Source organism: Oncorhynchus keta, chromosome 17 (genome assembly GCF_023373465.1).
Source record: "Oncorhynchus keta strain PuntledgeMale-10-30-2019 chromosome 17, Oket_V2, whole genome shotgun sequence".
Lineage (NCBI taxonomy): Eukaryota > Metazoa > Chordata > Actinopteri > Salmoniformes > Salmonidae > Oncorhynchus > Oncorhynchus keta.
Genome location: NC_068437.1, coordinates 57705139 through 57729422, shown reverse-complemented (window position 1 = coordinate 57729422; position 24284 = coordinate 57705139). Strand labels below are relative to the sequence as shown.

General features: G+C 45.4%; 1 pseudogene; it reads right to left on the bottom strand.

The window, feature by feature from the left end:
• Positions 1 to 3269: 3269 nt before the first annotated feature.
• Positions 3270 to 19382, bottom strand: LOC118375961 (guanine nucleotide-binding protein subunit beta-5a-like; annotated as a pseudogene).
• Positions 19383 to 24284: the final 4902 nt, after the last annotated feature.

Here is a 24284-nt window from a genome sequence, read left to right as displayed (position 1 = left end):
GGCATCAACCAAGAGGATTTGTCCTGGCATCAACCAAGAGGGTTTGTCCTGGCATCAACCAAGATGATTTGTCCTGGCATCAACCAAGAGGATTTGTCCTGGCATCAACCAAGATGATTTGTCCTGGCATCAACCAAGAGGATTTGTCCTGGCATCAACCAAGAGGATTTGTCCTGGCATCAACCAAGAGGATTTGTCCTGGCATCAACCAAGAGGATTTGTCCTGGCATCAACCAAGAGGATTTGTCCTGGCATCAACCAAGATGATTTGTCCTGGCATCAACCAAGAGGATTTGTCCTGGCATCAACCAAGAGGATTTGTCCTGGCATCAACCAAGAGGATTTGTCCTGGCATCAACCAAGAGGATTTGTCCTGGCATCAACCAAGAGGATTTGTCCTGGCATCAACCAAGAGGATTTGTCCTGGCATCAACCAAGATGATTTGTCCTGGCATCAACCAAGAGGATTTGTCCTGGCATCAACCAAGATGATTTGTCCTGGCATCAACCAAGAGGGTTTGTCCTGGCATCAACCAAGATGATTTGTCCTGGCATCAACCAAGAGGGTTTGTCCTGGCATCAACCAAGATGATTTGTCCTGGCATCAACCAAGAGGATTTGTCCTGGCATCAACCAAGAGGATTTGTCCTGGCATCAACCAAGAGGATTTGTCCTGGCATCAACCAAGAGGATTTGTCCTGGCATCAACCAAGAGGATTTGTCCTGGCATCAACCAAGATGATTTGTCCTGGCATCAACCAAGATGATTTGTCCTGGCATCAACCAAGAGGATTTGTCCTGGCATCAACCAAGATGATTTGTCCTGGCATCAACCAAGAGAATTTGTCCTGGCATCATTTCAAGAGGATTTGTCCTGGCATCAACCAAGATGATTTGTCCTGGCATCAACCAAGAGGATTTGTCCTGGCATCAACCAAGATGATTTGTCCTGGCATCAACCAAGAGGCTTTGTCCTGGCATCAACCAAGATGATTTGTCCTGGCATCAACCAAGAGGATTTGTCCTGGCATCAACCAAGAGGATTTGTCCTGGCATCAACCAAGAGGATTTGTCCTGGCATCAACCAAGATGATTTGTCCTGGCATCAATCAAGAGGATTTGTCCTGGCATCAACCAAGAGGATTTGTCCTGGCATCAACCAAGATGATTTGTCCTGGCATCAACCAAGAGGATTTGTCCTGGCATCAACCAAGAGGATTTGTCCTGGCATCAACCAAGAGGATTTGTCCTGGCATCAACCAAGAGGATTTGTCCTGGCATCAACCAAGAGGATTTGTCCTGGCATCAACCAAGAGGATTTGTCCTGGCATCAACCAAGAGGATTTGTCCTGGCATCAGTTGGTAGAGGATTTGTCCTGGCATCAACCAAGAGGATTTGTCCTGGCATCAACCAAGATGATTTGTCCTGGCATCAACCAAGAGGATTTGTCCTGGCATCAACCAAGAGGATTTGTCCTGGCATCAACCAAGAGGATTTGTCCTGGCATCAACCAAGAGGATTTGTCCTGGCATCAACCAAGATGATTTGTCCTGGCATAAACCAAGAGGATTTGTCCTGGCATCAACCAAGAGGATTTGTCCTGGCATCAAACAAGAGGATTTGTCCTGGCATCAACCAAGAGGATTTGTCCTGGCATCAACCAAGAGGATTTGTCCTGGCATCAACCAAGAGGATTTGTCCTGGCATCAACCAAGAGGATTTGTCCTGGCATCAACCAAGAGGATTTGTCCTGGCATCAACCAAGAGGATTTGTCCTGGCATCAACCAAGAGGATTTGTCCTGGCATAAACCAAGAGGATTTGTCCTGGCATCAACCAAGAGGATTTGTCCTGGCATCAAACAAGAGGATTTGTCCTGGCATCAACCAAGAGGATTTGTCCTGGCATCAACCAAGAGGATTTGTCCTGGCATCAACCAAGATGACTTAGTGACTCTTGAGGGTTTGGTTCCAAATGTATGAAATTGTTTTTCCATCATATCTCAAATCTAAACATCGCATCATACTACATCTTATACGTTAGGTTATTGGACATTCTTCCTCTAAATCTTTTACTCTCTGTATATTCACCACTAGATTCATTTCAAACGTTGTTATTCATCACCATCTACTTCACACTAGTTCTCTCTGGACCATCTGCTTAAGACTAGAGTAGCTATATCATCATTCTGTGTGTGATTATGAATTTCATTAAGATATATTGGACCTTGCGCGATCTAAAATACTTATTAATGTGATACGTTATTAAAGCTCGTAATAAAAGTGTATCTTTTGCAGGGTTTTTTTTTTTGTTTGTCGTTTGATAATGACTGTTAACTTGTCCAAGACCACGGTTCAAATGTACCCTGACACACCACTACAGTTGGACAATGACTGCCCTTTACCACTGCATAGATAGATGTTCAACTGAATCTGAACCTAGGATTGTGATTCAAGCAGAGTGGAACACGTCTGTCTCTTAGTTTACAACCGGATCCCATCTATCTACCATGAGTCCTTCTGTAGCTCAGTTGGTAGAGCATGGCGCTTGTAACGCCAGGGTGGTGGGTGACTCCCGGGACCACCCATACGTAGAATGTATGCACACATGACTGTAAGTCGCTTTGGATAAAAGCGTCTGCTAAATGGCATATATTATTGAGGTTAGTTGTTCCTCGTCTGTGTCGTTTTCCTTAAGCCCAGATCTGGAAAGAAATAATTTTAAAACATAATATTACTTCACCATAAAAAGAGAGCATGATGCTGTTCTCTAGAAAAACAAATGGAGAGGGTGGACACCAGGAAAACCCGGATGGATAGAAGAATAGAATGATAAGATAGATTGGATGGATGGATAGATGGATAGATAGGAGTAGGCAATACTAATAATTTTGTCTTTTGGGAATATAACGCAGGTGATAACCCCTATCCCTCACCCTGAGAGTGTGGTCCCATGACCCCGAGCAGAAGGTCGTTCCGTCAGGGGACAGACGCAGAGTGCTGACTGGTTCTCGTGTCCAAACAGGATGGACACCCTCACCCCTTCAAGACATCTCACACGTTGATGGTGTAGTCGACATGTAGCCACCGAACAGTAGCCGGCCTGAAGAAGAAAATACATGTCCTCTTTCAACAACGTAGACGCAATTATCGTTTCTGAAGAGAGGGTTAATGTGACAGTACGCTGTTCATATTCAGATGGAATCACTAAAGTGTAGACTGGTTAGTGACATGGAATCACTAAAGTGTAGACTGGTTAGTGACATGGAATCACTAAAGTGTAGACTGGTTAGTGACATGGAATCACTAAAGTGTAGACTGGTTGGTGACATGGAATCACTAAAGTGTAGACTGGTTAGTGACATGGAATCACTAAAGTGTAGACTGGTTAGTGACATGGAATCACTAAAGTGTAGACTGGTTAGTGACATGGAATCACTAAAGCGTAGACTGGTTAGTGACATGGAATCACTAAAGCGTAGACTGGTTAGTGACATGGAATCACTAAAGTGTAGACTGGTTAGTGACATGGAATCACTAAAGTGTAGACTGGTTAGTGACATGGAATCACTAAAGTGTAAACTGGTTAGTGACATGGAATCACTAAAGCGTAGACTGGTTAGTGACATGGAATCACTAAAGCGTAGACTGGTTAGTGACATGGAATCACTAAAGTGTAGACTGGTTAGTGACATGGAATCACTCAAGTGTAGACTGGTTAATGATGGAATCACTAAAGTGTAGACTGGTTAGTGACATGGAATCACTAAAGTGTAGACTGGTTAGTGACATGGAATCACTAAAGTGTAGACTGGTTAGTGACATGGAATCACTAAAGTGTAGACTGGTTAGTGACATGGAATCACTAAAGTGTAGACTGGTTAGTGACATGGAATCACTAAAGTGTAGACTGGTTAATGATGGAATCACTAAAGTGTAGACTGGTTAGTGACATGGAATCACTAAAGTGTAGACTGGTTAGTGACATGGAATCACTAAAGTGTAGACTGGTTAGTGACATGGAATCACTAAAGTGTAGACTGGTTAGTGACATGGAATCACTAAAGTGTAGACTGGTTAGTGACATGGAATCACTAAAGTGTAGACTGGTTAGTGACATGGAATCACTAAAGTGTAGACTGGTTAGTGACATGGATCACTAAAGTGTAGACTGGTTAGTGACATGGAATCACTAAAGTGTAGACTGGTTAGTGACATGGAATCACTAAAGTGTAGACTGGTTAGTGACATGGAATCACTAAAGTGTAGACTGGTTAGTGACATGAAATCACTAAAGTGTAGACTGGTTAGTGACATGGAATCACTAAAGTGTAGACTGGTTAGTGACATGGAATCACTAAAGTGTAGACTGGTTAGTGACATGGATCACTAAAGTGTAGACTGGTTAGTGACATGGAATCACTAAAGTGTAGACTGGTTAGTGACATGGAATCACTAAAGTGTAGACTGGTTAGTGACATGGAATCACTAAAGTGTAGACTGGTTAGTGACATGGAATCACTAAAGTGTAGACTGGTTAGTGACATGGAATCACTAAAGTGTAGACTGGTTAGTGACATGGATCACTAAAGTGTAGACTGGTTAGTGACATGGAATCACTAAAGTGTAGACTGGTTAGTGACATGGAATCACTAAAGTGTAGACTGGTTAGTGACATGGAATCACTAAAGTGTAGACTGGTTAGTGACATGAAATCACTAAAGTGTAGACTGGTTAGTGACATGGAATCACTAAAGTGTAGACTGGTTAGTGACATGGAATCACTAAAGTGTAGACTGGTTAGTGACATGGAATCACTAAAGTGTAGACTGGTTAGTGACATGGAATCACTAAAGTGTAGACTGGTTAGTGACATGGAATCACTAAAGTGTAGACTGGTTAGTGACATGGAATCACTAAAGTGTAGACTGGTTAGTGACATGGAATCACTAAAGTGTAGACTGGTTAGTGACATGGAATCACTAAAGTGTAGACTGGTTGGTGACATGGAATCACTAAAGTGTAGACTGGTTGGTGACATGGAATCACTAAAGTGTAGACTGGTTAGTGACATGGAATCACTAAAGTGTAGACTGGTTAGTGACATGGAATCACTAAAGTGTAGACTGGTTAGTGACATGGATCACTAAAGTGTAGACTGGTTAATGACATGGAATCACTAAAGTGTAGACTGGTTAGTGACATGGAATCACTAAAGTGTAGACTGGTTAGTGACATGGAATCACTAAAGTGTAGACTGGTTAGTGACATGGAATCACTAAAGTGTAGACTGGTTAGTGACATGGAATCACTAAAGTGTAGACTGGTTAGTGACATGGAATCACTAAAGTGTAGACTGGTTAGTGACATGGATCACTAAAGTGTAGACTGGTTAGTGACATGGAATCACTAAAGTGTAGACTGGTTAGTGACATGGAATCACTAAAGTGTAGACTGGTTAGTGACATGGAATCACTAAAGTGTAGACTGGTTAGTGACATGGAATCACTAAAGTGTAGACTGGTTAGTGACATGGAATCACTAAAGTGTAGACTGGTTAGTGACATGGAATCACTAAAGTGTAGACTGGTTAGTGACATGGAATCACTAAAGTGTAGACTGGTTAGTGACATGGAATCACTAAAGTGTAGACTGGTTAGTGACATGGAATCACTAAAGTGTAGACTGGTTAGTGACATGGAATCACTAAAGTGTAGACTGGTTAGTGACATGGAATCACTAAAGTGTAGACTGGTTGGTGACATGGAATCACTAAAGTGTAGACTGGTTAGTGACATGGAATCACTAAAGTGTAGACTGGTTAGTGACATGGAATCACTAAAGTGTAGACTGGTTAGTGACATGGATCACTAAAGTGTAGACTGGTTAGTGACATGGAATCACTAAAGTGTAGACTGGTTAGTGACATGGAATCACTAAAGTGTAGACTGGTTAGTGACATGGATCACTAAAGTGTAGACTGGTTCGTGACATGGAATCACTAAAGTGTAGACTGGTTAGTGACATGGAATCACTAAAGTGTAGACTGGTTAGTGACATGGAATCACTAAAGTGTAGACTGGTTAAACAGAAGAGAGGTAAAAGCATGTATACTAGATGAAGTTCATGAATACAGTATCTTACCACTGAGAGAGAAGTCAACACTGGGGGCACCAGATATGATGCTCTCTTTGGAATAAATGGCCACTTCTCTGTCTGCCCTCAGGTCATAGAGACGACACTGAAACAAAAAAACGTGCATTAATAACTAGATTTTCTTTTTTGCAAACGGGTTAAACATTGAAAGGCAGCATCAACATGTGATCAAGCGGTAAACGATACTGATGACAACTTAGTGTCGCATCATCAGAGCCTGAGGCAAATGCATCTCCACTGGGGTAGTACCTGATGCCAAGGAAGGAGACAAACGCCAGGTAATATGTAACGAACCATACATAATGGAGATGAGCTTGGTTTTACAGGGACAGTGCCAGCTAGTTTTCAACTGCAGTCGCCTGGGGCTCACTTATGATTAATACAGGGGTATTAACACAGTGTGTCAGTGTCTATAAGTCCCTTGGAATTCATTCATATCTCCTTACCGGACACTGTTGATGTCTGATTCGTGGGTTTCGAAGGACTGAATGCACTGGCCTGAGCGCATGTCCCATACATTAGCCTTCTTGTCACAACCCTGTGTTTAGACACACAGAAGAAGATTAAGGAATTCATTAATTATTGCTAAACGTTTTTGAAAGGTTTAAACGCAAAATAGGGTTTAACTTCCAAGTGGCTTTTCCTGGTTAAATAAAAGGTGAAATGAAAAATATCCACATTATGTCAAATGTAACACAGTATCTTTGCATTCTGGACCACACAAACAGGAGTTTGAATCTCAAGCCTGCCACAATTTCTTCACTAATCATTTCAAATCTCTCTCTCTCTCTGAATAAAAAATAAAAATGTTTTTTAATTATTATTTTTTTAAATACGAAAGGAAAGTAAAAAAGTCAAAGACAATGCTTAGAGGAGGTCAGGCTGTTTATTCACAATTTCTCTATTGTGGGACAATAAAGTGAAATGCTCCTGGTCTCCTCCTCACCCCAGAGACGAAGGTGTTGCCGGTCTCAGAAGGAGCCAGGTCCAGACACAGAACATCAGCGACGTGTCCATGGAAACTCTGCAACAGCTGACCGCTCTCCACATCCCATAATGCACAGGTTCCGTCTCCGCTCGACGTCAGGATCTGGAACACAAAAGGGGGGTTCATCACACCCTGCATCTTGGGATCACAACATAATACACGTTCTCATATAGGGGTGAAAACTAACAGCCACTTAGTCATTCATTAAATGTCAATGCGAGACAAAGTGAAAATGTGATTTAAGTGAAGGTTAGGATTCACCCCATAATGTACACATGGGACTGGTTTCCCAGACCTATATTAGGCTCATTTCAGGACAAAAAAATACTCTATATTGAATATGTCAGGGAAACCAGCCCCGAGAGAGCAAAGGACAACTACACTACTACAAGTAGTAAGGTCAGAGGGCAGCCATTGTCATAACTTTGGCTGTTCAGAATTCAGATTCAGAATTCTATGACACTGACCCATAAATAGAAGAGTCTTGGCCCGAGGCTAAAGCATGTGACTAAACACAGCCAATGGGGAACATTAGAATGTTGTGAATTATTATTATGCCAATTACAAGATTGGCAGTTCTTTCCAGGTCGGGTATAGAGTGCAGTGATTTCCCATTACTCATCTGCCACAGGAAAGTAGTAGAAATTCAGATGCCTCATCCTAATTTGATCATCCTGTTGTTGCAGAAATGTTCCTGCACATCAGGAAATGCAAACTTGTAGTGATTTAGAGGTTTAAAAAGGCTTCTAAAGTTTGTAATTTCCTCTTTAAAATGTCAGATTTGATTTGCCCAAACGAAAAATGTAGGAATCCCTACCAAAAACCAAAAACAATCCATGAATTATAATCCATATAACAATGCACATTTTTCTGTTGCTGCAGGATTATTTTCCCGATGTGTGAAACTGGCTCAAATTATGACACGGCATATCAGTGGGTTTTTCTTTTAAACTGACTTTTTCAGCAATCGAGTAATTCAACAATTTATAGAAAGGAGCGAATTACAAACCTTGTTAAAGACTATAACAAAATATACAAATGGGGCAACAAAAAAAATAATTACATCGGACTAAGAAAAACGTATTCTCTAACCTGCATGTCTGAGTTGGTGAAGCTACAGGCAGATAAGTAGTTGGTGTGCATGGCGACAGACTTCTTCTTCGCTGCCAGGTTCTCATTCTTGTCCAACGACAGAGGGTACACTGAGCACTTGTTGTCCAGACCACTGAAACACAATCAATACATCACATTCTATTTATAAACTCTCTTATAAAGTCAACAGTTGTGACAGTGCTTCACAGTAACCGGGCCAAGACCCAAAAGTGCACAGTGGGAAAATGGAGCGTGTGGGTGGAGCAGGGAGGGCCACTGCACATCCACAGGCCACTGCACATCCAGGAGTACAGGAACTTACCCACAGGCCACTGCACATCCAGGAGTACAGGAACTTACCCACAGGCCACTGCACATCCAGGAGTACAGGAACTTACCCACAGGCCACTGCACATCCAGGAGTACAGGAACTTACCCACAGGCTACTGCACATCCAGGAGTACAGGAACTTACCCACAGGCCACTGCACATCCAGGAGTACAGGAACTTACCCACAGGCCACTGCACATCCAGGAGTACAGGAACTTACCCACAGGTCACTGCACATCCAGGAGTACAGGAACTTACCCACAGGCCACTGCACATCCAGGAGTACAGGAACTTACCCACAGGCCACTGCACATCCAGGAGTACAGGAACTTACCCACAGGTCACTGCACATCCAGGAGTACAGGAACTTACCCACAGGCCACTGCACATCCAGAGGGGGGCGTAGGCACAGGCCATCACCCAGGTGCACGGCATGGTCACTGCGTGCTCCTAGAGGACACCACATTATAAAAGCAGCATCATCACGGTCACTGCGTGCTCCTAGAGGACACCACATTATAAAAGCAGCATCATCATGGTCACTGCGTGCTCCTAGAGGACACCACATTATAAAAGCAGCATCATCACGGTCACTGCGTGCTCCTAGAGGACACCACATTATAAAAGCAGCATCATCACGGTCACTGCGTGCTCCTAGAGGACACCACATTATAAAAGCAGCATCATCACGGTCACTGCATGCTCCTAGAGGACACCACATTATAAAAGCAGCATCATCGTGGTCACTGCGTGCTCCTAGAGGACACCACATTATAAAAGCAGCATCATCATGGTCACTGCATGCTCCTAGAGGACAAATGTGATTTGATATGACTGTGTAATTGTTGTGATGCAAAAGAGACCATGGTTTCAATGGGACTTGAAGGTTAAAAAAATATATATTGAAAAATTGCGCACTACTTTTGGCTAATATTTGGAATGAGGTGTTTACAGTAGGGCACAGACCCAATTTAGGGTTCCTATAACAAAATGTTTTTACCTTCATCGATGCACTGTGGATTGTTTTTCAATATACTGTAATTCTGATGGTTCAAAGCGTGAAATGCTTCAGCTCAGGTTTTGGTACATTTTCCCTGTTCAAATCAATCATCAATCTGTTCCAAAAGGTGTTACAGTGTTTGCATTCAAGGTCATGATTTATCAAAGGGCGTTAGCATACTGCAGGGTCATCCAGGTGTCTATAATACCGTGACATCCAGGTGTCTATGATACCGTGACATCCAGGTGTCTATGATACCGTGACATCCAGGTGTCTATGATACCGTGACATCCAGGTGTCTATAATACCGTGACATCCAGGTGTCTATAATACTGTGACATCCAGGTGTCTATAATACCGTGACATCCAGGTGTCTATGATACCGTGACATCCAGGTGTCTATGATACCGTGACATCCAGGTGTCTATGATACCGTGACATCCAGGGGTGTCTATAATACCGTGACATCCAGGTGTCTATAATACCGTGACATCCAGGTGTCTATAATACCGTGACATCCAGGTGTCTATAATACCGTGACATCCAGGTGTCTATAATACCGTGACATTCAGGTGTCTATAATACCGTGACATCCAGGTGTCTATAATACCGTGACATCCAGGTGTCTATAATACCGTGACATCCAGGTGTCTATAATGACATCCAGTGACATCATCAGGTGTCTATAATACCGGTGACATCCAGGTGTCTATAATACCGTGACATCCAGGTGTCTATGATACCGTGACATCCAGGTGTCTATGATACCGTGACATCCAGGTGTCTATAATACCGTGACATCCAGGTGTCTATAATACCGTGACATCCAGGTGTCTATAATACCGTGACATTCAGGTGTCTATAATACCGTGACATTCAGGTGTCTATAATACCGGGACATTCAGGGGTGTCTATAATACCGGGACATCCAGGGGTGTCTATAATACTGTGACATTCAGGTGTCTATAATACCGGGACATTCAGGTGTCTATAATACCGTGACATTCAGGTGTCTATAATACCGGGACATTCAGGGGTGTCTATAATACCGGGACATCCAGGGGTGTCTATAATACTGTGACATTCAGGTGTCTATAATACCGGGACATTCAGGTGTCTATAATACCGGGACATTCAGGGGTGTCTATAATACCGTGACATTCAGGTGTCTATAATACCGGGACATCCAGGGGTGTCTATAATACCGTGACATTCAGGGGTGTCTATAATACCGTGACATTCAGGTGTCTATAATACTGTGACATTCAGGTGTCTATAATACCGGGACATTCAGGGGTGTCTATAATACCGGGACATTCAGGTGTGTCTATAATACTGTGACATTCAGGTGTCTATAATACCGGGACATTCAGGGGTGTCTATAATACCGGGACATTCAGGTGTGTCTATAATACTGTGACATTCAGGTGTCTATAATACCAGGACATTCAGGGGTGTCTATAATACCGGGACATTCAGGGGTGTCTATAATACCGTGACATTCAGGGGTGTCTATAATACCGTGACATTCAGGTGTCTATAATACTGTGACATTCAGGTGTCTATAATACCGGGACATTCAGGGGTGTCTATAATACCGTGACATTCAGGTGTCTATAATACCGTGACATTCAGGTGTCTATAATACCGTGACATTCAGGGGTGTCTATAATACCGGGACATTCAGGTGTCTATAATACTGTGACATTCAGGTGTCTATAATACCGGGACATTCAGGGGTGTCTATAATACCGGGACATTCAGGTGTGTCTATAATACCGGGACATTCAGGGGTGTCTATAATACCGGGACATTCAGGGGTGTCTATAATACCGTGACATTCAGGTGTCTATAATACCGGGACATCCAGGGGTGTCTATAATACCTTGACATTCAGGGGTGTCTATAATACCGTGACATTCAGGGGTGTCTATAATACCGGGACATTCAAGGGTGTCTATAATACTGTGACATCCAGGGGTGTCTATAATACAGTGACATTCAGGTGTCTATAATACCGTGACATTCAGGGGTGTCTATAATACTGTGACGTTCAGGGGTGTCTATGATACCTTGACATTCAGGGGTGTCTATAATACCGTGACATTCAGAAGGTGTTAATATATAAACTTATACAATTATTTCTCATTCAGGGCAGTGGCGACCTGTCATTCAGGGCAGTGGCGACCTGTCATTCAGGGCAGTGGCCAGCCTGGGCACCGCTACAGGTCCGACCTGTCATTCAGGGCAGTGGCGAACTGTCATTCAGGGCAGTGGCCAGCCTGGGCACCGCTACAGGTCCGACCTGTCATTCAGGGCAGTGGCGACCTGTCATTCAGGGCAGTGGCCAGCCTGGGCACCGCTACAGGTCCGACCTGTCATTCAGGGCAGTGGCGACCTGTCATTCAGGGCAGTGGCCAGCCTGGGCACCGCTACAGGTCCGACCTGTCATTCAGGGCGGAGCCCCACCTGTTTTTTTGCCCCACATTTTTAGCTAAATAAATAAATAATTATATTTCTTTAGAGTTTGTCTATTTTGCATGTTATTTTGGAATTAACACGTTTAATTTTTTAATATTTTTTTTATTATTTGCAAACTGATATGTGACATATCAATTTGCAAATAATAAAAAATAAAAAAAATAAATAAAAACATACATAAAAACATTTTTCTTGAGTAAGGCAGCTCCAAAATGTAGGTGTTTCAGCCTCGCTCAGTTCTTTCTGTGGTAGTGGGGCAGACGGCGGATAATACGCCGTGATTGGCTCAGTGTTCTGTCACTCAAAGTGCTGCTATAGAGTTACAGTAGAAGTGACCATCCATATATAGGCCATGTATCTAACGCTGTCTGGTCAAAAATAATGACATGTCATACTCTTTTTGGCCTGAAAATGATCAATATATTCAGAGATGACGTATCGGATCTCAGATTTTTTTTTTTTTTTTTTTTTTGGGGGCACTGTAGTGGCCAAGCCAATCAGATTTCAAAAGGTGGCCCGTGGCCACACAGGGCACCGCTACAGGTCCATAGGGCACTGGTCAGCCTGGGCACCACTACAGGTCCATAGGGCACTGGTCAGCCTGGGCACCGCTACAGGTCCATAGGGCACCGCTACAGGTCCATAGGGTACTGGTCAGCCTGGGCACCGCTACAGGTCCATAGAACACCGCTACAGGTCCATAGAACACCGCTACAGGTCCATAGAACACCGCTACAGGTCCATAGGGTACTGGCTACCCTGGGCACCGCTACAGGTCCATAGGGTACTGGTCAGCCTGGGCACCACTACAGGTCCATAGGGTACTGGCTACCCTGGGCACCGCTACAGGTCCATAGGGTACTGGTCAGCCTGGGCACCACTACAGGTCCATAGGGTACTGGCTACCCTGGGCACCGCTACAGGTCCATAGGGCACTGGCCAGCCTGGGCACCACTACAGGTCCATAGGGCACCGCTACAGGTCCATAGGGTACTGGTCAGCCTGGGCACCGCTACAGGTCCATAGGGCACCACTACAGGTCCATAGGGTACTGGCTACCCTGGGCACCGCTACAGGTCCATAGGGTACTGGTCAGCCTGGGCACCACTACAGGTCCATAGGGTACTGGCTACCCTGGGCACCGCTACAGGTCCATAGGGCACTGGCCAGCCTGGGCACCACTACAGGTCCATAGGGCACCGCTACAGGTCCATAGGGTACTGGTCAGTAGTGCAACATGTAGGGACTAGGGTTACATCTGGGATGCACAAAATGCTCTCATTCATCCAAAATCAGATGAAATAACTGCAGAAGTCTTGCTATCTCTCCAAGCATTTGTCAACTCTAAAGCCTTTCTGGACAGAGAAAGAAAAAGAAGGTTCCCTACCTTGTTAGTGGTGAAGGCATCCCATACAATCACTTTTCCATCCTGAAAAGAAGTTAGATTAGGAAAAAAAACATTAGAAGTGTCATAAGATTCTTTACATTTCCAACAAAATGTTACAAAAATGTTACAAAAATGTTACAAAAGTGATCACTACTGAAAGCAGTGCATATTATTTTAAACAAAAAACTCATGGACAGCGAGTGTCAGTAATCTCAGATGTGACCACTGAAATATACACACATCTGTTTTAGGAGCTTTTCCCGAACCTCAAATTTCAGCGATGATGAGCTTTACAATAAGAGAGGAAGAGGTCGAAGCGAGAGAGGTTTATTCCGACAAAAATCTGTCCACTAAAAATAAGACCACAAAGTGAGGAATTTTTGTATGGAGTGTCGAAATTTGGTGAGCATTTTTTTTTTTTAATTGTTCATTTGCTATGCGGGGCTAATTTGATTGAATATAAGTTTCATAATGTTTAGGTTATTACGAATGCACTGATATGAAGTGGACGCATGTGGCATTTCGGCCACAACTTTATATCGGAGTTGTGCATCTGCCCTCACATTGGCTAGAATGGTCCCACCTTATCTCGACTCCTCCCGCCTGCCTCCCATCTTTGAAGACATGTATTTCCATTGTTAGAGCGGTCACTCGACTATCTTGTCAATATGATAGAAAATCTTTCTTTTTAACCATTCATTCCAGGACCATGGACAGCGACCGTCCATATATCAAGAGCTGCGACTGCATGAATGCATCTTTTAGGTCTTCAGAAACCTACCCAATAATCTAATGCTCACCCGTGACGAGCTGACGATCCTTCTCTTGTCCTTACACCAGTCCATGCAGAGAACTTTGTTTCCATGTCCCTTCAGAGTACGCCGGGTCTTCATGATAAACTGGCCCAGTCCATCCACCTTCTCTGCCACCTGGTGGACAGTAGTAGGGACCAAGATCCTATGTTACTGTACTGTACTGTAGTAGGTACCAAGATCCTATGTTACTGTACTGTAGTAGGGAGTAGGGACCAAGATCCTATGTTACTGTACTGTACTGTAGTAGGTACCAAGATCCTACGTTACTGTACTGTAGTAGGGACCAAGATCCTACGTTACTGTACTGTAGTAGGGACCAAGATCCTACGTTACTGTACTGTAGTAGGGACCAAGATGCTACATTACCGTACTGTAGTAGGGACCAAGATCCTACATGACTGTACTGTTGTAGGGACCAAGATGCTACGTTACCGTACTGTAGTAGGGACCAAGATGCTACGTTACTGTGCTGTAGTAGGGACCAAGATCCTACGTTACTGTGCTGTAGTAGGGACCAAGATCCAACATTACTGTAGTGGGGACCAAGATCCAACATTACTGTAGTAGGGACCAAGATCCTACGTTACTGTACTGTAGTAGGGACCAAGATCCTACGTTACTGTAGTAGGGACCAAGATCCAACATTACTGTAGTAGGGACCAAGATCCAACATTACTGTAGTAGGGACCAAGATCCAACATTACTGTAGTAGGGACCAAGATCCAACATTACTGTAGTGGGGACCAAGATCCAACATTACTGTAGTAGGGACCAAGATCCAACATTACTGTAGTAGGGACCACGATCCAACATTACTGTAGTAGGGACCAAGATCCAACATTACTATAGTGGGGACCAAGATCCAACATTACTGTAGTGGGGACCAAGATCCAACATTACTGTAGTGGGGACCAAGATCCAACATTACTGTAGTAGGGACCAAGATCCTACGTTACTGTAGTAGGGACCAAGATCCTACGTTACTGTAGTAGGGACCAAGATCCAACATTACTGTAGTGGGGACCAAGATAATAATAATAATAATATATGCCATTTAGGGACCAAGATCCAAAGCGACTTACAGTCATGTAGGGACAAGATTCTACGTTACTGTACTGGTAGGGACCAAGATCGAACCCATTACCCTGTACCAAGTTAGGCCAAGCTCTACCAACTGAGCTACAGAAGATCCAACATTACTATAGTAGGAAACAAGATCCTATGTTACTGTACTGTAGTAGGGACCAAGATCCTACGTTACTGTAGTAGGGACCAAGATCCAACATTACTGTAGTGGGGACCAAGATCCAACATTACTGTAGTAGGGACCAAGATCCTACGTTACTGTACTGTAGTAGGGACCAAGATCCTACGTTACTGTAGTAGGGACCAAGATCCAACATTACTGTAGTAGGGACCAAGATCCAACATTACTGTAGTGGGGACCAAGATCCAACATTACTGTAGTGGGGACCAAGATCCAACATTACTGTAGTAGGGACCAAGATCCTACGTTACTGTACTGTAGTAGGGACCAAGATCCTACGTTACTGTAGTAGGGACCAAGATCCAACATTACTGTAGTGGGGACCAAGATCCAACATTACTGTAGTAGGGACCAAGATCCTACGTTACTGTACTGTAGTAGGGACCAAGATCCTACGTTACTGTAGTAGGGACCAAGATCCAACATTACTGTAGTAGGGACCAAGATCCAACATTACTGTAGTAGGGACCAAGATCCAACATTACTGTAGTGGGGACCAAGATCCAACATTACTGTAGTAGGGACCAAGATCCAACATTACTGTAGTAGGGACCACGATCCAACATTACTGTAGTAGGGACCAAGATCCAACATTACTATAGTGGGGACCAAGATCCAACATTACTGTAGTGGGGACCAAGATCCAACATTACTGTAGTAGGGACCAAGATCCTACGTTACTGTAGTAGGGACCAAGATCCAACATTACTGTAGTAGGGACCAAGATCCAACATTACTGTAGTAGGGACCAAGATCCAACATTACTGTAGTAGGGACCAAGATCCAACATTACTGTAGTAGGGACCAAGATCCAACATTACTGTAGTGGGGACCAAGATCCAACATTACTATAGTAGGGAACAAGATCCTATGTTACTGTAGTAGGGACCAAGATCCTACGTTACTGTACTGTAGTAGGGACCAAGATCCTACGTTACTGTACTGTAGTAGGGAGTAGGGACCAAGATCCTACGTTACTGTACTGTAGTAGGGACCAAGATCCTACGTTACTGTACTGTAGTAGGGACCAAGATGCTACATTACCGTACTGTAGTAGGGACCAAGATCCTACATTACTGTACTGTTGTAGGGACCAAGATGCTACGTTACCGTACTGTAGTAGGGACCAAGATGCTACGTTACTGTGCTGTAGTAGGGACCAAGATCCTACGTTACTGTGCTGTAGTAGGGACCAAGATCCAACATTACTGTAGTGGGGACCAAGATCCAACATTACTGTAGTAGGGACCAAGATCCTACGTTACTGTACTGTAGTAGGGACCAAGATCCTACGTTACTGTAGTAGGGACCAAGATCCAACATTACTGTAGTAGGGACCAAGATCCAACATTACTGTAGTAGGGACCAAGATCCAACATTACTGTAGTGGGGACCAAGATCCAACATTACTGTAGTGGGGACCAAGATCCAACATTACTGTAGTAGGGACCAAGATCCAACATTACTGTAGTAGGGACCACGATCCAACATTACTGTAGTAGGGACCAAGATCCAACATTACTGTAGTGGGGACCAAGATCCAACATTACTGTAGTAGGGACCAAGATCCTACGTTACTGTACTGTAGTAGGGACCAAGATCCTACGTTACTGTAGTAGGGACCAAGATCCAACATTACTGTAGTAGGGGACCAAGATCCTAACATTACTGTAGTAGGGACCAAGATCCTACGTTACTTTACTGTAGTAGGGACCAAGATCCTACGTTACTGTAGTAGGGACCAAGATCCAACATTACTGTAGTAGGGACCAAGATCCAACATTACTGTAGTAGGGACCAAGATCCAACATTACTGTAGTGGGGACCAAGATCCAACATTACTGTAGTAGGGACCAAGATCCAACATTACTGTAGTAGGGACCAAGATCCAACATTACTGTAGTAGGGACCAAGATCCAACATTACTGTAGTAGGGACCAAGATCCAACATTACTGTAGTGGGGACCAAGATCCAACATTACTGTAGTAACATTACTGGGACCAAGATCCAACATTACTGTAGTAGGGACCAAGATCCAACATTACTGTAGTAGGGACCAAGATCCAACATTACTGTAGTAGGGACCAAGATCCAACATTACTATAGTAGGGAACAAGATCCTATGTTACTGTAGTAGGGACCAAGATCCTACGTTACTGTACTGTAGTAGGGACCAAGATCCTACGTTACTGTACTGTAGTAGGGAGTAGGGACCAAGATCCTACGTTACTGTACTGTAGTAGGGACCAAGATCCTACGTTACTGTACTGTAGTAGGGACCAAGATGCTACATACCGTACTGTAGTAGGGACCAAGATCCTACATTACTGTACTGTTGTAGGGACCAAGATGCTACGTTACCGTACTGTTGTAGGGACCAAGATGCTACATTACCGTACTGTAGTAGGGAACAAGATCCTATGTTACTGTACTGTAGTAGGGACCAAGATCCTACGTTACTGTACTGTAGTAGGGACCAAGATGCTACATTACCGTACTGTAGTAGGGACCAAGATGCTACGTTACTGTGCTGTAGTAGGGACCAAGATCCTACGTTACTGTACTATAGTAGGGACCAAGATCCTACTGTAGTAGGGACCAAGATCCAACATTACTGTAGTAGGGACCAAGATCCAACATTACTGTAGTAGGGACCAAGATCCAACATTACTGTAGTAGGGACCAAGATCCTACGTTACTGTAGTAGGGACCAAGATCCAACATTACTCTAGTAGGGACCAAGATCCTACGTTACTGTAGTAGGGACCAAGATCCTACGTTACTGTAGTAGGGACCAAGATCCAACATTACTCTAGTAGGGACCAAGATCCAACATTACTGTAGTAGGGACCAAGATCCTACTGTAGTAGGGACAAAGATCCTATGTTAGTGTACTGGTGTTAAAAGTGGTTAGTTGTGGACCAATATCAGACATTAGTGCACTGTTGAAGGGATCAATCTATGGTTAGAGTGGTTAGTTACAGACACCAAGCAATATCCGACGTTTGTGTACTGTTGTTATAGGGACGAATATCCGATGTTTGCTTATGGTGTTATCATACCATGAGCTGAGCATGGTCTTAAATATGTTCTAGCATTAAAACATCCCACCGGGTTGGGGATTCATATTAAACCGCAGTAAACGGTTAGAGATGTTAAAATTAATCTCTCTGATCTCAACGAGGTCGAGAAACTAATGCATAAATCAAGGATGAATAATGTTTTAAGCACCATCTCGGCTATAATAAAACGGTGCTTTTGAGTGTGAAAAGAAATAGCAAATAGTGGAGTAAATTCCACCAAAGCCTAGGCTATATGTCTAATTGCAGCCGGAAATGCATCTTGTCATTTGAACAAATCCGAGTGATATTAATACATAGGCGAGCAAGTGGCTACAAATATAATAACCGTTTACAAATGAATGAAGAATTATCTATTTTCTTCGTATGACCGAGTCAGCGCTCTGATAATAGCAAAATGACAAATTCACAATATAGGCCTATTATATTTATATATATATTCTGATATGGTCGTGTTGACATTTTGCATGCAGTACTATTCGGAAGGCAGTGTTTTGATTCGCGGGGCCTTCCCTCTCGTCTCATTTTCAGCACCACTCACGTTCAACATCATGCAGCTTCGCTCTTTCGTCCTCGAGCTTCGTTTTCAACGTGTCCGATTCCGCTTTTAGGTTGGTGAGAGTCTCATTCGGTTGTACCTCCTGTGTAGCCATTTCTGGGTTTGTGGAAAATATCATATATATTCCCGTTGTCAGAGCAGATGCGGGCAGTAAAAAAAAAAGAAGAGAGAGTATATTTTGCAAGCTGAGGACGAGGGGCTCACAGCTGATGCAGCTCTCATGACGTCAGAGAAAATATGCTTTCTCAGTTTTCGAGAGGGAGGCTTCCAGCGACGCCATGTAGACTAGATCCATCACGTGCGCAATAGCTACTTATATGATCAAACAAAATTTGACGCAAAAAAAAGAGAGAATTGTTTTTCCCTCAACCATAGTATAAAACATTCTAGACATGGTCAACACGGATGCGATCATGTAGGTCTAAAGTGTATACGTTTGCATATGTGTAAGAAATCCTTACAAAAAAAACAAACAGAAATCAACGAATACATCATTTTATTCGCATGTAATTCATTTTAGGCACATGTATTTACAGAGCCTTCAGGAAGTGTTCACACCCCATGACTTTTTCCCTTTACATTGTTGTTACAGACCGAATTTAAAATGGATTACGTTTAGATTTGTCGTCACACACAATACCCCACAATGTCAAAGTTGAATTATGTTTAAAATATATATAGTTTTAAACATGACTCAGGGGTGTAAATACTTACTGTATGTAAATTCAATATTTCTGTATTACATTTATCAATTTGCAAAAATGTCTAAAAATATTTTTTCTCTTCATTATGGGGTATTGTGTATAGATGGGTGAGAAAAACAATTTAATCAACTTTGAATTCAGGCCGTAACACAACCAAATGTGGAATAAGTCAACGGGTATGAATAATTTCTGAACTAATATATAAACACAACAAAATTGTGTTGTTTCATGAACTTAAATTTTTAAAAATCCCAGAAATGTTCCCGACGCACTTATTTATCTCAAAAAAGCATATTTCTTTAAAATTATGTGAACCAATTTGTTTACATCCCTGTTATAGTGAACATTTCTCCTTTTCCAAGATAATCCATCCACCTGACAGGTGTGACATATCAAGAAGCTGATTAAACAGCATGATCATTACACAGGTGCAACTTGTGCTGGGGACAATATAAGGCCACTAAAATGTGCAGTTTTGTCACACAACACAATTCCCGATGTCTCAAGTTGAGGGAGTGTGCAATTGGCATGCTGACTGCAGGAATGTCCACTAGAGCTGTTGCTAGATAATTTAATGTTAATTTCTCTACCATAAGCCACCTCCAATGTCATTTTAGAGAGTTTGGCAGTAAGTCCAGGACCTCCACCTGTGGGTTTGTCTGAGACCAGCCACCCAGACAGCTGATGAAACTGTGGGTTTGTCTGAGACCAGCCACCCGGACAGCTGATGAAACTGTGGGTTTGTCTGAGACCAGCCACCCGGACAGCTGATGAAACTGTGGGTTTGTCTGAGACCAACCACCCGGACAGCTGATGAAACTGTGGGTTTGTCTGAGACCAGCCACCTGAACAGCTGATGAAACTGTGGGTTTGTCTGAGACCAGCCACCTGGACAGCTGATGAAACTGTGGGTTTGTCTGAGACCAGCCACCTGGACAGCTGATGAAACTGTGGGTTTGTCTGAGACCAGCTACCCGGACAGCTGATGAAACTGTGGGATGGTCTGAGACCAGCCACCCAGACAGCTGATGAAACTGTGGGTTTGTCTGAGACCAGCCACCCAGACAGCTGATGAAACTGTGGGTTTGTCTGAGACCAGCCACCTGAACAGCTGATGAAACTGTGGGTTTGTCTGAGACCAGCCACCTCCAAGCTGATGAAACATTTGTAGAGACCAGCCACCCGGACAGCTGATGAAACTGTGGGTTTGTCTGAGACCAGCCACCCAGACAGCTGATGAAACTGTGGGTTTGTCTGAGAACAGCCACCTGGACAGCTGATGAAACTGTGGGTTTGTCTGAGACCAGCCACCCAGACAGCTGATGAAACTGGGGTTTGTCTGAGACCAGCCACCCGGACAGCTGATGAAACTGTGGGTTTGTCTGAGACCAGCCACCCGGACAGCTGATGAAACTGTGGGTTTGTCTGAGACCAGCCACCCAGACAGCTGATGAAACTGTGGGTTTGTCTGAGAACAGCCACCTGGACAGCTGATGAAACTGTGGGTTTGTCTGAGACCAGCCACCCAGACAGCTGATGAAACTGGGTTTGTCTGAGACCAGCCACCCGGACAGCTGATGAAACTGTGGGTTTGTCTGAGACCAGCCACCCGGACAGCTGATGAAACTGTGGGTTTGTCTGAGACCAGCCACCCGGACAGCTGATGAAACTGTGGGTTTGTCTGAGACCAGCCACCCGGACAGCTGATGAAACTGTGGGTTTGTCTGAGACCAGCCACCTGGACAGCTGATGAAACTGTGGGTTTGTCTGAGACCAGCCACCCGGACAGCTGATGAAACTGTGGGTTTGTCTGAGACCAGCCACCCGGACAGCTGATGAAACTGTGGCACAACTGAAGACTTTCTGCAGAAACCGTCTCAGAGAAGGTGATCTGCTCATCGTCCTCACCAGGGTCTTGACCTGACTGCAGTTCGGTGTCATAACAGACTTCAGTGGGGAAATGCTTACCTTCGATGGCCACTGGCTGGAGAAGTGTTCTCTTGAAGGATGAATCGTGGTTTCAACTGTACCGGGCATATAGCAGACAGACAGCATGTATGGCGTTGTGTGGATGAGCGGTTTACTGATGGCAACGTTGTGAACAGAGTGCCCCATGGTGGTGATGGGGGGGTTGTGAACAGAGTGCCCTATGGTGGTGGTGGGGGGGTTGTGAACAGAGTGCCCTATGGTGGTGATGGGGGGGTTGTGAACAGAGTGCCCTATGGTGGTGGTGGGGGGTTGTGAACAGAGTGCCCTATGGTGGTGGTGGGGGGTTGTGAACAGAGTGCCCTATGGTGGTGATGGGGGGGTTGTGAACAGAGTGCCCCATGGTGGTGGTGGGGGGTTGTGAACAGAGTGCCCTATGGTGGTGGTGGGGGGTTGTGAACAGAGTGCCCCATGGTGGTGGTGGGGGGTTGTGAACAGAGTGCCCTATGGTGGTGGTGGGGGGGGTTGTGAACAGAGTGCCCTATGGTGGTGATGGGGGGGTTGTGAACAGAGTGCCCCATGGTGGTGGTGGGGGGTTGTGAACAGAGTGCCCTATGGTGGTGGTGGTGGGGGGTTGTGAACAGAGTGCCCTATGGTGGTGGTGGGGGGGTTGTGAACAGAGTGCCCCATGGTGGTGGTGGGGGGGTTGTGAACAGAGTGCCCTATGGTGGTGGTGGGGGTTGTGAACAGAGTGCCCTATGGTGGTGGTGGTGGGGGTGTGAACAGAGTGCCCCGTGGTGGTGGTGGGGGCTGTGAACAGAGTGCCCCGTGGTGGTGGTGGGGGGTTTGTGAACAGAGTGCCCCATGGTGGTGGTGGGGGGGTTGTGAACAGAGTGCCCCATGGTGGTGGTGGGGGGGTTGTGAACAGAGTGCCCCATGGTGGTGGTGGGGGTTGTGAACAGAGTGCCCCATGGTGGTGGTGGTGGTGGTGGTGGGGGGTTGTGAACAGAGTGCCCCATGGTGGTGGTGGGGGGGTGTGAACAGAGTGCCCTATGGTGGTGGTGGGGGTTGTGAACAGAGTGCCCTATGGTGGTGGTGGGGGGTTGTGAACAGAGTGCCCCATGGTGGTGGTGGGGGTTGTGAACAGAGTGCCCTGGTGGGTGGTGGTGGTGGTGGTGGTGGGGGGGTTGTGAACAGAGTGCCCCGTGGTGGTGGTGGGGCTGTGAACAGAGTGCCCTATGGTGGTGATGGGGGGTTGTGAACAGAGTGCCCTATGGTGGTGATGGGGGTTGTGAACAGAGTGCCCTGTGGTGGGGGGTTGTGAACAGAGTGCCCTATGGTGGTGATGGGGGTTGTGAACAGAGTGCCCTATGGTGGTGGTGGTGGGGTTGTGAACAGAGTGCCCTATGGTGGTGATGGGGGGTTGTGAACAGAGTGCCCTATGGTGGTGATGGGGGTTGTGAACAGAGTGCCCTATGGTGGTGATGGGGGGTTGTGAACAGAGTGCCCCATGGTGGTGATGGGGGGTTGTGAACAGAGTGCCCCATGGTGGTGGTGGGGGTCTGTGAACAGAGTGCCCCATGGTGGGTGGTGGTGGTGGGGGGTTGTGAACAGAGTGCCCCATGGTGGTGGTGGTGGGGTTGTGAACAGAGTGCCCCATGGTGGTGGTGGGGGGTTGTGAACAGAGTGCCCTATGGTGGTGATGGGGGGTTGTGAACAGAGTGCCCTATGGTGGTGGTGGGGGGTTGTGAACAGAGTGCCCCATGGTGGTGGTGGGGGGTTGTGAACAGAGTGCCCTATGGTGGTGGTGGGGGGTTGTGAACAGAGTGCCCCATGGTGGTGGTGATGGGGGGGTTGTGAACAGAGTGCCCTATGGTGGTGATGGGGGGGTTGTGAACAGAGTGCCCCATGGTGGTGGTGATGGGGGTTGTGAACAGAGTGCCCTATGGTGGTGATGGGGGGGTTGTGAACAGAGTGCCCCATGGTGGTGGTGGGGGGTTGTGAACAGAGTGCCCCATGGTGGTGGTGGGGGTTGTGAACAGAGTGCCCCATGGTGGTGGTGATGGGGGGGGTTGTGAACAGAGTGCCCCATGGTGGTGGTGATGGGGGGTTGTGAACAGAGTGCCCTATGGTGGTGATGGGGGGGTTGTGAACAGAGTGCCCCATGGTGGTGGTGATGGGGGGGTTGTGAACAGAGTGCCCTATGGTGGTGGTGGTGGTGGGGTTGTGAACAGAGTGCCCCATGGTGGTGGTGGTGGTGGGGTTGTGAACAGAGTGCCCTATGGTGGTGGTGGTGGGGGGGTTGTGAACAGAGTGCCCGATGGTGGTGATGATGGGGGTTGTGAACAGAGTGCCCTATGGTGGTGGTGGTGGTGGTGGGGTTGTGAACAGAGTGCCCCATGGTGGTGGTGGGGGGTTGTGAACAGAGTGCCCTATGGTGGTGGTGGTGGGGTTGTGAACAGAGTGCCCCATGGTGGTGGTGGGGGGTTGTGAACAGAG